Here is a 17,303-nt window from a genome sequence, read left to right on the forward strand (position 1 = left end):
CTTTTGAGATAAGCTTCACCAGCAAGACAAGACAGGCCACATGTGTATGTTTCCTGGAGTCTGTCTCTTGCCCCGTACAATGCCTTTGTATGTTCTTCTGGATTAATGATTTTCTTTGGCACTGCCATTTTGGAAATCCCATGTTATGAGGGAACTAATTAAAGTATGGAACACGTTTTTATTACTTCCCTTTTTCCATTAAATTCCTAAGATGGCTGCACTCAGAAAAAACATTCATGTTCAATCAACATGACTTTGAGTTCTGGGGTTAGCCTTGAGGATATCAAATGAAAACTACATAGGAATGTATGAGTATTTCCTCTTTAAAATGCTGCTTTTAATTTGAAAAAGCTTTTCATCCCTCTGGGATCATAACCCGTTGTATATAAAGCCCAGCATAATCAAGGTAGATGGTATTGACACAATGTCACATTCTGAACTTGAGTGAGAGGTCAGTAGTAACAGCTGGGGTGGGTTTTGCCACTGTCATTGAACATGAAGCTCTGCTTTAGCCAGATGGGGACAGCTGGATTGGTAATACCCAAGTCTGCCATTAAACCAAAAGTTCATCCCCAAATGAGAAAGCTGTCATACAACTTGCGTGTTAAATCAGCAGTTCTGCTATAGTATTTAAAATGAGGCAAGGTTTTGATTCTGTTTGTCTAGGAAACCCCAACCCTTGCATATCCCTGACTGAACATTGCATTTGACTTCCCAAGATAGTAAGTGAAAAGATGGGTATTTATAAGAGACCACTGATCTTTTCCTAGCAGTGGTACAGCATTTCATCTGCCTATGGTGTTCAATAGCAGCAGTGATTGAGATTGTGCCACACTCAGACAATCTGAAATCTGGTCTAAAGCAGATGCAGTATGTTTTGTTTGTTCTTACTTTACTGCAGTACCCCTGTATCCAGTGTTTTTTTCAGATTAAACAGGACTTTGGGAGAAATGTACTTTGTTCCCAACTTCAGTGGCTACTGGCAGCATGTCTGTGGGTCAGGCAAACCTAATGGCATTTTCAAAGAACACCAAGTTTCACTGAATTTCAGTTTCTTCAAAGAGTAATGTGCACTATAACTGAGCTCTTGACTAAGCTCTCTCTCCACCCATATGCATTCCTCTTTCAGCCGAGTCCCACATCTTCTGTCTGATCATATCTGCGTTCCAGTTATATAGGAGAAAGAGGGCAAATACTGCTATGATTTTGCTTTAGTTATGGAAACCTATGCCTGAACCTTTTTAATATTGAATGTACAAACACTTGAAAATCAACATTAAGGAGATGGGTTGATAGACTAGCATGGAAGATAATTTCTGCAATGAACTGTTATGGGACATTCCTCGTGTACCTAACCTGATAGCAGAGTAGATATGTTCTTGGTATAAGTTTCAAATATCACCTTGCCTTTTGAGAGTAGACCTCTGTTCAGCCGCCTTCAGTTTCAGGCTGAAATTTTGATCTGGGACATGTCTACACCACACAGTACAGGACAATACAGAAAACTGCAAGATAGTGCTGACCTATAGTGCAGGAACTCCAGGCCATTGTCCTGTGCACTGCTGTGGAGAGTGCTGTGCTGCTGCTGGGATCTGAGCCAATGTCTCTTCACAGTACTGTACTTCGCCAGGTGTGTAGCTGTTCAGACTGAGCTCAGTCACTGGGAAAAGAGACCTGAGCAGCACTGAGTAGTCATCCCAAGGTAATGTCCTTTGAGAAGGTGCCAAAGCACCATTCCTGGACAGAACTGCAACAGGAAATAGGATGTTGATGCTCTGTTCTCCAACCAGTTTACACTTGAGGTCGGTATATAAAGTAGAGTCTGTAATTCAAGGTGCAAGTGTCAGTGGTTGTGTCAGTCCCCCTATCCTTTCACTGACATTTGCCTTAGGTTGCAGTAGCCGATGAAGCTTTTCTTAAAAAATAAAAATTGATCACTTCACTGTAATTTATCAGACACACCTAATTTTATATAAAAGGAAATAAATTACTTACTTCTTAGTCTTTTCTTATAAATAGTAAGATGTACTATACAGTCCATGGCAGCGATTCCAGAACAGGCAATTCTTAAACATACAAAAAGAGTTATTCATTTCAGGGATATGCTTCATTAGTCTACAGGGCCTTAATATAAAAGAGCGATGGATCTTATGTATAGCGCTTGCCCAATGAAACATCACTGTAGCAGAAGAGTGTAGGTACATATTTACACCTTATTGTTCTCAGCTTCTAATTCCAACTCAAATCAATCTCCCCTCAGGTCAGAGGCTGTCGCCCCAAGTAGTATGAAGAGGTGCTCAGACAGTCAGTGCACTCAGACAGCTCAGACAGTGCACTGCATAGCAGAAGTTGTGGGATGTTCCTAAACACCCATGATGGAGAAGCAAATTCTGTACAAAGCACTTGAAGTGGAGTTCAGGTCTGCTCTCACCTCCTTCCATTCCTCTTGCTGGGTCCTATGCTCAGGAGGTGCAGAGATGTGTGCATTTCTCTCTGGAAATGTTTGGGTTTGTTGCCTTTCACTTCAAGTTCCAACCTTAACAGAGATCTATCGTTTCTCGTGATAGCATCAAAGAATAGATGCCATGTTCCAGCCAGCTAATAATTGTATTAATCGCTGCATTATGGGCCACTGCTTAATCCTTCTTCACAGTAGCCCTGGAGTGCACATTAGCCTATAATTAAGTATAGCTTCATGAAATATGTACTGTGAGGCTTGTTTAATAGATAAACTAGTCTCTAATTTATTTTAAAGTCCAATGACCTACATACTCAATGCTGAACCCATTCCCCCCCCGCCCCTTACTAACATTATTTCTCCCCCGAGACCTTCCATCTGAGCAAATCTGTTAAATGAAGTAGAGGAAGCTTTGGTCCAAACTAGGCTAAATCCATCGGAACAAATGGCTGACACATGTATGTGTGCATGTGTGTATGGGAAGGGTGGAAGGAGGGCTGGAAGATAGAGAGGTGGAGTTGCATGGTTGTGAGACAGCCAAACCTTCTTCAAAAAGTTGGAAAATCATAGCTTAAGACAACAGTATTTCCTTCTGCCTGTGGCCATCTTGTTGTGTGCACACATGAAAATAAAGTGCTTCAGTCTTTGTCATAAATACTGTGCTCCCACTGCAGTCCCAGTCTGAGATGGGGACTGAACACCTGGCAGCGTAGTGCATGCTCTGTGCACAGGAGAGCTGCACAGAGTGTTTGGCTAGGAACTAGCCACAAGGAGTGTTTCTTTCAAACACAAGGATCCAAAATGAACATTTTAAGATTTATTTGAAACTGAGTATAAAAACCCCTCAAAGTGCATACAGCTGATTTTTAGTAAATACTTTGGGCTAACTAACCTATGGGCTACCTAACCTATGTGCCTTCTTTTTACATTATCATTAGAGAATCACTGTCACAATTTTAATTCACCCTACTACAGAATCTAAATGTTTATTTATTCAACTGATGGGACAGTTAGAAGAGAGAGAGTTCATAGACCCCCCAGAGAGATGACAGGTACCTTCAAAACGTTTTAAATTGTTGTGCCCACTAGCATGTTTGTTTTATCTACAATCTGCTTAGCAATGATAAGAATAGTGTTTGTTGTAAGACACCCTCTTAGGCTTTAGGCATACTAGTGTATGCCAGCAGCACTGCAGCTCTGTACTACAGGTAAGGTCCTCTTTTGGGGTCTGCAGTGAGGCACTATTCAAATTGATCAGTTTGGTTGCGTAGCCCAAGAAGTGGGACTGGGGCTGTTCTGCTGCAGACCAGAGGCCCTGCTGAGACGTGTAAGAGGCAGGCAAAGAGGACAAAAGAGAAGGGATGCTTGAATTCCTGGCCCTGTGCTTAGTTGGCCATTTCCCTCCTTCCAAAGCAACTGGGGAGGCCTCTGGCCCATACACGCAAAGAGGAAGGGGTCAATTGAGGCAGTGGAGAAAGCTGGCCGTGGTGAAGGTGGTTAGCAGCATGGCTGGGGCAAAGAGGTTCAGTTTTTTGTTCATATAATAATGTCACTTGGCTGTACCTGAGTTTTCCATGGCTGAAATCCTTGGCTGTAGTTGCAGCTCTGCTGGCCTGCAACCCGTAAGTTGGAAGTTTGCAGGCTCACCAATTTGAACATGTTGGTTGTAGACATAGTTTGTTCTCTACATTTGGACTGCTAAAAACTAGTAACCCACTAGTGGAAGGCTAGGCTTCCTTGGCTGGCTTCAGGTCTGAAAAACTGGATGCAAGGGTGTGGGTTCATTTGAATGGAAGGCAGAAAGCTGGATGAGGCCCATCAAACACTTGACAGTTATGTGGTCATACCTGCTATCTTTATCTTAAAATGGAAGGCATCTTCATAAACAGTGCTTACATGCAGCCAACCTGTAAGCTGAAGTTACTATTAGAAGGGGCATTATCAAAAGCTTTGCTTTCAATAAGAATTCAGTACTTTTTGACTGTGTAAAACCACTCGATCTTGGGGGGGGGGGGGGGGGGGGGGGGGAAGGGAAGTCTGATTGATGCTGCAAATGCACAGTTATTTCACTTCCCAGTGATGACAGTTGAAATAGAGCTCTGGGCTGAGCAGCTAGAGGAGTGAAACTGTTAGGGGTAGAGCAGATGCATCTCATGCTTGGAAATGTCCTGTGTGCATTTCTAAAAGTAGCCAAAATTTTGAAAAGAATGGAGTGAAGGACATGCCTGCAAGATACAGGCTGCAGAGGGTGCACAGGATTTAATGTGCAGGGCGAACAGCTGCCCCTTGTTAGTTGTGGACCACCAAGGTGTTGTCAGAGATGGCTGGAATTCTCCAAAAAATCCTACCTGGCTTTAGCGTGCATCTTGTGTAAATCAGGGTAACTTCCCAAGGTGGGACAAGGGGGTTGCTGACCACAGCTGCTACTTAAGGTTACAGACTTCCTCCTGGAGAAGAATACATTCAGGAATTTGGGGAGACCTCAGGGCATATTCCATGTACTGCCTCCCTCTTGTGCTGCCTTGTCTCCTAGTGCAGCATTCAAGTTACAACCAAAAGGTTATCACCAAACTCGCTGTATCACAGGTTGTAACATGCCAAGGAGTGGGCAGGTGCTGATGGTTACAGAGGAAAGAGAGGACTGGTTTAAAGAAGTGCATGAAAATGCTCTCTTGAGTGTACTTTGGCCTTCTCTGAAAAGTTGTGTTGTTTTTGTTTGTTTTTCTAGTTGTTGTTTGCCCTTTTTTTTTTCTTTGTTTTGTTTTGTTTTTAGCTAGTATGGAGTTACTGAAGTGATCTGTGATCTGCAAAATCCTTAGCTTTAAAGCAGCTAAATTGAATCCTGCTTTGCACAAAGAAAATGAACTTGCTCTCTTCTTCTCCTTGCTTACTGGGCATTCCTCATTGCTGCAGGCTCAGACAGGGACATGGAGTTGCAGTCTGAATGAATGGTCAGGCTGTAGGAGTCCAGACAGTCTAAATCACTGGACCAGGGAACTGCTTTTCTCCTCATTGGGAGTGCCCAGTGGACTGAAAAGCCTATAGACTGAATGAGTGTTTTCTGTTTATATCATTTTTTAAAGCATCTTTTTTTTTTTTTTTTTTTTTTTGCCAATGTTTTGACATAGTAGCCAAAACTAGTAAAATGTTTGGGCGAATAGCCAGTGCTTGTTTTACCGAACAGTCTTAGAAACTGGGAATATCCATGAACCTGAGGTTTTTTGAATGAAAAAGTTGTGGTGCCAGATACAAAGAGAGCTGGGGGAACAAGCATGTTTGGGCTGCATGTAACTCTTTTCCCAAAGAGCACTGCTCCTTCCCTCTTTTACTAGCTAGTAGTGGGGAAGCTGGCTTTCCAGTTTGCATGTAGGAAGGCAGCACTTACCCAGGTTGGCTCCTGCCTGCTTAGCTGGTGCTTTGCTGGGGCCTTTTGGGGTAAAAGCAGGTAACAATGCAGGGAGTGGGAAGCTCTGCCTTACCAACGTCAGATGTAGTGAAACTCATAATGAAATAAAATAAACTGATCCACCTTCTTTGAGGGATTCTGCCATACCTTGGCTGCAGGGGTGGGCTGTGGCATAGGGAAATGCAGGCCCAGTTTTGGATGCTGTCCTAGCTTGTGGTGTGACAGGGGGCAAGTCCAGGCTTCTGCCACAGGAAGGGAAAATAGTGCTACCCTTCATGCAAAGATGCTGCCGGTCAGGTATGGGGGGGCTGGAGGCTCTGGGGGCTAAGATCGCGTGGCCAGTGAGGAAGCTTGAAAGGCAGTCTTTGGAGGCAGGCAGGGAGGGAAGTGGCTGATGGCTCTTCATTTGTGTCTTGTTCTGCTTTCTTTGGCAAAATTCCCCTAAACTGGAGTGGGAACAGAATTGGATCCCTTAAGAAGATTTTTAAGATTATAAATATGCTTTGTTGAAATAGCTAACTCTTCCATCTCTGCTTGCTTGTGAGCCAAATCCTGGGTAGAATTCCTTTAGCAAGTAATTTTCCTTTGACTTAAGTGAGAGAAAGATGAGCAGCTTTAATGCTCTGCCTGGTATCGAGTGAGACATTCATGCTGCATTCATTGCCATGGTGCCTGTCCCATTGTGCGCAGACTTTCAATTATCGAGTGTTCTGTTTTTGTTTTTTAGGGGGATTTTTTTGTCATATTTTTCCCCCATAGAAAACTCTCTCTCACTGCATGAAAACGTTTCATGCTGCCTGCCTGTTTTATTCTTATGTGTAATGTGGCACAAGCAGCGTTCTGTTGTACTCACAGGAAAGAAGGCAGTCTGTAAGGGAAGTGCTTAATTTAATAAATTGCAGATTTTTTGTACATGGGATATTTGTTCCAACAGTGGGTTTTGCACTGCCCCAAATTTCAGTTTCAATTAACTTAATTGTATTCAATAGGCTGAATGAAAAGATCTTAAGTAGCATGTGAGTCAGGCTTTCAGAATGTGTGCTTGTAGGAGGCGGCTGCTGCCTGCTCAGCTGATGCACAGGAGTCCTGAGCCTTGGAAGCAAACGCACAGTTATACAGTGTGCACGAGCTCTGCGTCTTGCTCATTTTCCAGCATATTTCAGTACAAAGGTTTGACATGCATGTCATATAAATGGTGGCACTTTGTGGCTGCAGGTGGTTGGTCTTCCTCTGCCTGGTTTTCCCCATGCATCCACATTCAGCTCTACAGGCACATCCTGTCTTCCTTAATAAAAAGAGATACTATAATAAAAAGAGGCTTTATTAAACTAATGCAATAAAGGCATTTTCTTTGAGGATTTAAACGCTTCATTTTTAATAATAAAAATCAAATTGTCATTGTTGGACCCTGTATAAGTTTTATTCAAATCAGCCTCTAAATGCTGTCTGCCTAAGCAGCTCTCTCCTGAGATGTACGTATTTTAGCATTAGTTAAATGAGTTTAAGAATGAGGCTCATGCTGTGTCTATAAGCAGTGAATCTAGAGATCAAGAGATTTTTTTTTTAATTTTTTTTAAAGAGGGACTGATGTGATGTATTCAGCTGCACTGAAGGGCATTAGAAGACAGCTGGTCTCCTGTTTATACTGATGGAAAACCTGTCAAAGTCCTTTGAGATCTGAAGCTCGCATAAACGGACAAGACCATTGCCTCTTGAGACAGAAGGAGTTGGTCAGGGAACAGGGTGCAGAGTTCTGCTTAAATGGAAACTGTGACAGGATGGATATGAAGGTGCTTGGTTTGGCTAACCACTCAAAAATTTCCAATGACTATCTAAACTAATTTTGCTGAACAAAATTGGAGTGGACACATTGCCAGAATAAGCATTTCTAAGAGACTTCTAGCACTTCTGCTTCATGTCCTAGCTGAAATTAGGAAGAGATGCAAGGGAGTGGAAGTAAAGCAGTAGGTGAAAATGAGCTGGAGTCGTAAGAAGCCTTCATATAGAGTTTATTCCTCAGTGCTGTATACTTAGAGACGAAGAGAAGTTTTTTAACAATTGATCAAAGTTTTTAAAAATTGGTCAGTGTATCTTATTCAGCCCATAAGACAACATTGGAGGTCTTGAAGTTTGAACATGTAGTTAATGCCAAGAGGCAGAGATGTCATGGCGTAAAACCCTAACCTGACATGAGAAAAATGCAGCAGGTGCAGTCGTTTTGTTTCCTTGAAGGGTGATGAGAAGTTAGTGCGTTTGCTGCAGAGCTCTGCAGGCTGACCTGCCTCCTCAAGCTTTCTGCAGGCAATTTTAAATATAAGCAGTCATTTCAGTCTGGCAAAATCAATTTGGGTTTGTATGCTGAAGGTAAGAATTCAGTGTAGTTCACTAGGAATGAGCAGCTAACCAATGGTTCCCCAAGTGCTGCCTTCCCATGCTAGAAACAGGCCTTTCATGCTGAACAGGGATACTGAGAGGGGATAGGCTTGTATCACTGATCTTTAAGACTCAGATTTTGAATTTGAATAAATACCTATGTTTTCTGGTCCCGATCAGAGTCTCATCTAAACTTGAGGGGAAGCAGAACAGCTTTTTTATTGAGATGGCCAGTTACAAGTACTGCTTGGGCTTTAAGTACTGCAAGAGCAATATTTTTCTAGTATTTCAGCATTTTCTCTGTTGCTCTTGGCAGTAGCTGAAGTATGGAGAGGCACAAATAAACCGAAAGTATGAAAAAAGTGTTTATGCTTTTTTAGTCTTTCATATATATATATATAATCTCCTTACACAGAACATACAAACTGAGGTTTAGCATGTGAGTTGTGTTTATTCAAGTTTTTGCCTTGGCCAGCGTTTCAATTGCCCAAAGCCTGTTTTGAACCTTTTTAAAGTTGTATCTGCTCTCACGGACACATCGCTGAGGTCTGGATGAGGGGAAGTGCAGCTCCTGTCTGAGTCACCAGACCTGACAGGCGTGAGGTCCTGGCCAGCGCTTGTGAGTCTCCTGCTGCCTGATGGCCCTTATCCTCTTCTGTCCCCAGGACATCAGGGTCTGGGCGACACTCCAGCATAACCTCTTCACCCCAATCCAGACTACTTTTGAAAAGCCTTGTTGCAAAACTGTCCTTCATTCGCTCACTGGTAGTGCAGTCTGCTGTCCCACTGAGATCTCATTTACGCCTTTACAAGCCTGAACCAAAGCCCTTTGGGAAGATGGCAGAAAAACTTCACTTGCCTTTGGTCAAGCCTTTGTGTTGGCCTCAAAGGCTGTTTAGTCAGTCCTTTGGATCTGGGAGTCAGTCTGAATAACGTTTGCTCTACATTGTAGTGCATTATCTTTTAGAAGCTGCTTAGAAAAGATTCCATGCCCAAGAAGTTTGGGTTGTTTGTCCTGGAAATTCTGTAGGTAGTAAAAATAAAATAAATATGTTCACAAATGGGGTTTCATAGAATGAGTGCAAAGCAAACCCTCAAGACAGTGACTTTGCTGGCTTGTTTTTGAAAGACTAGATTTCAGCTAGTTGGAAAAAAACACTGTCAAAATTGCTCCTACCTTAAATAGCTCCAAATACTTTTTTATTTTGATTGGAATTTGGCTGCTTTCTCCACCTCTGGTTATTATTTTTTTAAAGTTAATTATGGATCCAGTGTGCAATTTTAAAAATGGTGCAAGTTCCAAGTATAAACCAAGCTGTGCCTGAGCAGGGTCCTTGTCTGGGGGTGCATGCATTAAACTTGTACATTGCCTCTTCAGTAACTGGCTTAAAAATCATGTCCAAGAATGGAAAAGGAAAGATTATTATTAAGCTACCTATCCAAAAGTGTTTCCTGAAAGCAGTGTTGAGTAGAAGAGATCTGTTTGGTCATTTAAAATCAGTTTGAGACTTTCTAGTCCCTGAGGATCTTCTTTCAGGTTTACAGAGTTGGTTGCTCTGCAAATTACTATTTTATTTATTTATTTATTTACTTATTTATTTATTTAAATATGTGAGATGTAAGTAAGTCGGAATGAGCCAATGGAATTTTATAACAAATGTACGAATGCTGTGGGTTTCCCTCCCTCACTCCCTCAAGCAGAAACATAATTTGCAGAAATGAAAACAGTCTCTGGCTGGCTTTAGGGTTTTCTCAAAAATAGAAACAGTAGGGCTTGTCTGGCTGGGCCAGTTTCCTCACCACACACCTGGTGTATATCACTTTAAAAAATAAATTATGCCTCATTAAATTACAATTAAATGAAATCATGATCATTTGTTTTTCTGGAAGGAAGATGTTTTGCATATTGAAAGCCTAATTTGTTGCAGGTGACAAAAAGGCTGAACAGATTATTTAATATCTATTTTATAATGTTGCTCACTGGTTAGTTTGTGTATACTTCAGTAGCTCAGAATTATATTATTGTAAACGTTATTGCTCTCAGGATACTTTATTTTATTGTTCTACCCCATCGCTCATTTATCTAACCACTGTTGTTTACCAGCGTTATCTTTAGTTGCAGGAGGACATGCAATTTTTCCCTCTGAGTCAGTTTTCTTATTATCTGTCCTGCTGTTTGCATGGCTCCAGAGCTGCCAAAGCACTCGGCCTACTACAGCTGAGCTGCAGACCAGCTCTGTGCAGCCAGACCTCCCACTTGGGGGCCTGGAACGGGCATCAGGGTGCAGGGCTCGGCCCCTCTGTGAGCAGCTGCCTCTGGTGCAGCACAAGCGTGGCAGTTTGGGGGAAGGAGCTGGCTGCTCTGCTGGGCTGGGTGCCTGCTTAGCAGGTGAGGCTCCCTGGCTCCTGTGCAGGACTGGTCACCTGAGGTGTCAGTACTCTTTGCCAATTCCCCTTCTGCATGGCTTTTTCCTCTTTCCAGGTATTTGTGAGGCAGTTGTCCCATCACTGCTGCTTATTACCAAGCCCATTTACCCAGGGTGGTTTATGGTAATACATCAGCATGCCTGGTGATTGATTGAGCAGCAGTGTGAAATACTGCTACACCCCTAAAACAGGGGTGAGATCCTTTTAGAAGTAAGAGGCACAAGCTAGGGCTCCAAAGCCCCAAATCTCTCCCATGATATACCGCTTCGGGTGATGAGGCAGAGCTTCCAAGCCCCAGAGTTGGTATTTCAGGCAGCCACATACATACCTCTTAGTGCCATTACCAACCCACTTGTACCTGTACGTCCCTGATTTACATAGGGAGGGAATGACTACACTGAAAAGTAATTGCTGGCATGGTTTCACATACGTTTTTGCTCTCCATTTTTGAAATTGAACTATAGGTTTAAGCAGCCTAAGGTGGGGGCAGAAAAAGCTGCCTTAGAGTCAACTCCAGTAGTTTTCAGGTACCCGTCTTTCAAACTAAATCCATTCATTTTTGGATGCATATCTCTTGTTAAAAATAAATAAATAAATAAATATGTTAAGTATCCTTTAAAAGACACAGAAATTTAAGAATTTAGAGAGCCTGTGGAAGTGATATTTATTTACTGCCTTTGGAGAATTTTCCATTGACTTTAAGAGGACTTCAGCAAGGCTTTTGACACCGTCTCCCACAGCATTCTCCTCAAGAAACTGGCTGCTCTTGGCTTGGACTGGTGCACGCTTCGTTGGGTTAGAAACTGGCTGGATAGCCAGGCCCAAAGAGTCGTGGTGAATGGAGCCAAGTCCAGCTGGAGGCCAGTCACTAGTGGCATTCCCCAGGGCTCGGTGCTGGGGCCGGTCCTCTTTAATATCTTTATCGATGATCTGGACGAGGGCATTGAGTGCACAGAATCACAGAATCACAGAATTTTCTAGGTTGGAAGAGACCTCAAGGTCATCGAGTCCAACCTCCAACCTAACGCTAACAGCCCTCCACTAAACCATATCCCTAAGCTCTACATCTAAACGTCTTTTGAAGACTTCCAGGGATGGTGACTCCACCACTTCCCTGGGCAGCCTGTTCCAGTGCCTCACAACCCTTTCAGTGAAGAAGTTCTTCCTAACATCTAACCTAAAACTCCCCTGGCTCAACTTAAGCCCATTCCCCCTCGTCCTGTCACCAGGCACGTGGGAGAACAGGCCAACCCCCACCTCGCTACAGCCTCCCTTGAGGTACCTAAAAAGAGCGATAAGGTCACCCCTGAGCCTCCTTTTCTCCAGGCTGAACAAGCCCAGCTCCCTCAGCCGCTCCTCGTAGGACTTGTTCTCCAGACCCCTCACCAGCTTCATCGCCCTTCTCTGCACCCGCTCAAGCACCTCGATGTCCTTCTTGTAGCGAGGGGCCCAAAACTGAACACAGTACTCGAGGTGCGGCCTCACCAGAGCTGAGTACAGGGGGACGATCACCTCCCTAGCCCTGCTGGTCACACTGTTTCTTATACAAGCCAGGATGCCGTTGGCCTTCTTGGCCACCTGAGCACACTGCTGGCTCATATTCAGCCGACTATCCACCATCACTCCCAGGTCCTTCTCTGCCTGGCAGCTTTCCAACCATTCCTCTCCCAGCCTGTAGCTCTGCTTGGGGTTATTGCGCCCCAGGTGCAGGACCCGGCACTTGGCTTTGTTAAACTTCATGCAGTTGACCTCAGCCCATCGGTGCAGCCTATCCAGGTCCTCCTGCAGAGCTTTCCTACCCTCAAGCAGATCGACACACGCACCTAACTTGGTGTCATCTGCGAACTTACTGAGGGTGCACTCAGTGCCCTCGTCCAGATCATCGATGAAGATATTAAAGAGGACCGGCCCCAGCACTGAGCCCTGGGGGACGCCACTAGTGACTGGCCTCCAACTGGACTTGGCTCCATTCACCACGACTCTTTGGGCCTGGCTATCCAGCCAGTTTCTAACCCAACGAAGCGTGCGCCAGTCCAAGCCAAGAGCAGCCAGTTTCTTGAGGAGAATGCTGTGGGAGACGGTGTCAAAAGCCTTGCTGAAGTCAAGGTAGACCACATCCACAGCCTTTCCCTCATCCACCCAGCGCGTCACTCTGTCACAGAAGGAGATCAGGTTCGTCAGGCATGACCTGCCTTTCATAAAGCCATGCTGACTGGGCCTGATCGCCTGCTTCCCCTTCAAGTGCTGCATGATGACTCTCAGGAGGATCTGCTCCATGAGCTTTCCTGGCACTGAGGTCAAACTGACAGGCCTGTAGTTTCCCGGGTCTGCCCTCCGGCCCTTCTTGTAGATGGGCGTCACGTTTGCTAGCCGCCAGTCGATTGGGACCTCCCCCGATAGCCAGGATTGTTGATAAATGATGGACAGTGGCTTGGCCAGCTCCTCTGCCAGTTCCCTCAGTACCCTTGGGTGGATCCCATCCGGCCCCATCGACTTGTGCACATCTAAGTGCCGTAGCAGGTCACCAACCAGTTCTTCATGGATAATGAGGGCCACATCCTGCTCCCCATCCCCTTCCACCAGCTCAGGGTACTGAGTATCCAGAGAACATCCGGTATTGCCGCTAAAGACTGAGGCAAAGAAGGCATTGAGCACCTCTGCCTTTTCCTCATCTCTTGTAACTAAGTTTCCCCCCGCATCCAGTAAAGGATGGAGATTCTCCTTAGTCCTCCTTTTTGTGTTGATGTATTTATAGAAACGTTTTTTGTTATCTTTAACGGCAGTAGCCAGATTGAGCTCCAGATGAGCTTTGGCCTTCCTAATTTTGTCCCTGCACAGCCTCGCTACTTCTTTAAAGTCCTCCTTAGTGGCCTGCCCACTTTTCCAAAGCTTATAAACCCTCTTTTTCCTCCTAAGATCAAGCCACAATTCTCTGTTGAGCCAGGCCGGTCTTCTTCCCCGCCAGCTCGTCTTTGGGCACGTGGGGACAGACCGTTCCTGCGCCATTAAGACTTCCCTCTTGAAGAGCGCCCAGCCTTCCTGGACCCCTCTGCCCTTCAGAACCGCCTCCCAAGGGACTCCACCAACCAGTGTCCTGAGCAGCTCAAAGTCAGCCCTCCGAAAGTCCAATACAGCGGTTTTACTGGTCCCCTTCCTGGCCTCGCCAAGAATAGTGAACTCCACCATTGCGTGGTCACTCTGCCCGAGACAGCTCCCGACGATCACGTCCTCCACCAGTCCTTCTCTGTTTGTGAAGAGAAGGTCTAGCGGGGCACCTCCCCTGGTAGGCTCACTAACCAGCTGCGTCAGGAAGCTATCTTCCACGCTCTCCAGAAACCTCCTAGACTGCTTTCTCAGGGCTGTGTTGTGCTTCCAGGATATGTCAGGGAAGTTGAAGTCCCCCACGAGTACAAGAGCTGATGATTTTGCAACCTCTGTCAGCTGCCTGTAGAATTCCTCATCCGTCTCCTCATCCTGGTTCGGCGGTCTATAGCAGACCCCGACCAGGACACTAGCCTTGTTGTCCCTGCCGATCCTAACCCAAAGGGACTCGACCATGTCATTCCCAACCTCGAGTTCTACAACCTCGAAAGACTCTCTAATATAGAGAGCCACACCACCACCCCTTCTATGCTGCCTGTCCCTTCTATAGAGCTTATAGCCAGGCATTGCAGCACTCCAGTCATGAGACTGGTCCCACCACGTCTCCGTGATGGCAACCAAGTCGTAGCCTGCCTGCCGCACGATGGCTTCCAGCTCCTCCTGTTTGTTACCCATGCTGCGTGCATTGGTGTAGATGCACTTCAGCTGGGCCATTGCCTTATCCTCCGGCCTTGCCATTGTTCCCCCTGGCACAGCCCCAACAATCCTAGCCTCAGCCCCATCCCCCTTCCTACCTAGTTTAAAGCCCTCTCAATGAGCCCTGCCAGTTCCTGGCCCAGGATCCTTTTTCCCCTAAAAGATAGGGACCCGTCTGCGGCCATCAGGCCAGGTGCTGAGTAAAGTGCCCCATGATCAAAAAACCCAAAATTTCTGCGTTGGCACCAGCCCCGGAGCCACGTGTTTAACAGGTGGGCTTTCCGTGTCTTCTCTGAACCCCTCCCTGCCACCATAGGGATGGACGAAAACACCACCTGCACTCCCGCTCCATCCACTAACCGACCCATTCCCCTAAAGTCCCTTTTGATAGCCTTGAGGCTCCTCTCTTCGATGTTATCACTGCCCGCCTGGACTATCAAAAGGGGGTAATAGTCAGAGGGGCGTACCAGGTTAGGAAGCTTCCTGGCAACGTCCCTGACCCTGGCCCCAGGGAGACAGCAGACTTCCCTACGGGTAGGGTCAGGCCGACAAATAGGGCCCTCTGTTCCCCTAAGAATCGAGTCACCAACAACAATAACCCTCCTGTCTTTCTTGGTGGAGGCAGTCCTGAGGCGCGGAGTCAACCTCCTCGCCCCAGGCATCCTCCTGGGAACATTTGCTACCTCTTCCTCACACACCGGCCTCTCAATCTCTAGGGCCTCAAACCTGTTGCGTAAGGGCACCTGGGAAGGTGGGGCCGGAAGGGGAGAGCATCGCCTGCGATGTCGAGCAGGGACCTGTTTCCATTCCTCCTCAGCTCCCAGATCCCCTCCCTCTGCCCCACGGCTACAGGGCAGGGGGTCCGCCCCCATTTGAGGAGTCTCACCTCGGCACCTCCCCTTGAGGCCCTGCAGGGAGTTACTCCAGAAGTCTATCTCCCGCTCACACTCCCTGATATCCCTCAACCTCTCCACCTCCTCCTTGAGCTCCGCCACCATGCGGACCACGTCATCCACCTGCTCGCACCTCACGCACGCAGTTTCTCTGCCTCCCGCCGATGGCAGCAACAGGCTCAGACATTCCATGCATCCGGTGACCTGAACTGCGGCATTTTTTAACGGGCAGTCGGTCTGCGTGTGTACCGACTTTCTGGAGAGCGCGCCGTGCCTGGTGGCGACCATTATCGCCTAGTTACGGCTGTTGTTAACGAGGTGTTGTTTGTGTGTAGGGGGAGCGCTCTGCCCTGCCTGCGCGAACTGACGCGCCACGCCCTGTTCGCCGCGCTCCTGGTCGCTCGCGCTCCCTAAGGGCTGCTTTTGAATGGCTGGGGAGGGGGCGCTGCTGGCTCCGCCTTCGCCTCGTCAGCCTCCCTCACGAGGGCTGCCGGGTCCTGGCGGCTCCCTCAAGTAGGCTCGATGCCGGAAAAAAATTAGCCCTGCCTGGCCCGATCCCCCGCTCCGCTGCAGAACGCACCCTCAGTAAGTTCGCAGATGACACCAAGTTAGGTGCGTGTGTCGATCTGCTTGAGGGTAGGAAAGCTCTGCAGGAGGATCTGGATAGGCTGGACCGATGGGCTGAGGTCAACTGCATGAAGTTCAACAAGGCCAAGTGCCGGGTCCTGCACCTGGGGCGCAATAACTCCAAGCAGAGCTACAGGCTGGGAGATGAGTGGTTGGAAAGCTGCCAGGCAGAGAAGGACCTGGGAGTGATGGTGGATAGTCAGCTGAATATGAGCCAGCAGTGTGCTCAGGTGGCCAAGAAGGCCAATGGCATCCTGGCTTGTATAAGAAACAGTGTGGCCAGCAGGGCTAGGGAGGTGATCGTCCCCCTGTACTCAGCTCTGGTGAGGCCGCACTTCGAGTACTGTGTTCAGTTTTGGGCCCCTCACTACAAGAAGGACATCGAGGTGCTCGAACGAGTCCAGAGAAGGGCGATGAAGCTGGTGAGGGGCCTGGAGAACAAGTCCTACGAGGAGCGGCTGAGGGAGCTGGGCTTGTTCAGCCTGGAGAAGAGGAGGCTCAGGGCTGACCTTATAGCTCTCTACAGGTACCTCAAGGGAGGCTGTAGTGAGGTGGGGGTTGGCCTGTTCTCCCACGTGCCTGGTGACAGGACAAGGGGGAATGGGCTAAAGTTGAGCCAGGGGAGTTTTAGGTTAGGTGTTAGGAAGAACTTCTTTACTGAAAGGGTTGTGAGGCATTGGAACAGGCTGCCCAGGGAAGTGGTGGAGTCACCATCCCTGGAAGTCTTTAAAAGACGTTTAGATGTAGAGCTTAGGCATATGGTTTAGTGGGGATTGTTAGTGTTAGGTCAGAGGTTGGACTCGATGAGCCTAAGGTCTCTTCCAACCTAGAAATTCTGTGATTCTGTGAAATTCTAATAGGGACATTCTGTATTGATCTTGGAATGCTTCAAGTCACGGGTTCAGGCTTCTGAGATATCCTGTTTTTGTTAATTTCCCTCAGTGTGGGAGCCTGGTAAATTTGGAATTTTTTTACAGTGTCCCCAGCTTCTCTGTAGGGTGGTAAACTCTGAGGAAGAAGCTGGGTATGAGCATGCGGCTATGCCACGGCTGCAGACAGTCACAGAAGCAAGGCCAGGGCCTGCCCAGCACCACACCTTCTTTAAGCTTTTTCCTGGCATGGGCCTGTTTCACTAGCTGGCTTCTCGCCAGCCTTCTCCTCCAATTTCTGGTCAGAGGGTCCCACTGTGGCTCAGTTCCCACTTCAGTCCATCTAGTAACTGTTCTGATAACAACAGGAAAATAGAAGCAGGAATCCATCTCTTTATTTTGTAGATTAGGAACTGAAAAAATGAAGCTGTGTGCAACCTACCTGCTGGTTG

General features: G+C 46.7%; 1 protein-coding gene across 1 annotated transcript in view; it reads left to right on the forward strand.

Annotated features, from left to right (window-relative positions):
* SATB2 (SATB homeobox 2) overlaps positions 1 to 17,303 on the forward strand; it is an 80,572-nt gene that overhangs the window by 21,708 nt on the left and 41,561 nt on the right. The gene's annotated exons all lie outside the window — the stretch shown is intronic.

Source organism: Aythya fuligula, chromosome 6 (assembly GCF_009819795.1).
Source record: "Aythya fuligula isolate bAytFul2 chromosome 6, bAytFul2.pri, whole genome shotgun sequence".
In the NCBI taxonomy this organism is placed as follows: domain Eukaryota; kingdom Metazoa; phylum Chordata; class Aves; order Anseriformes; family Anatidae; genus Aythya; species Aythya fuligula.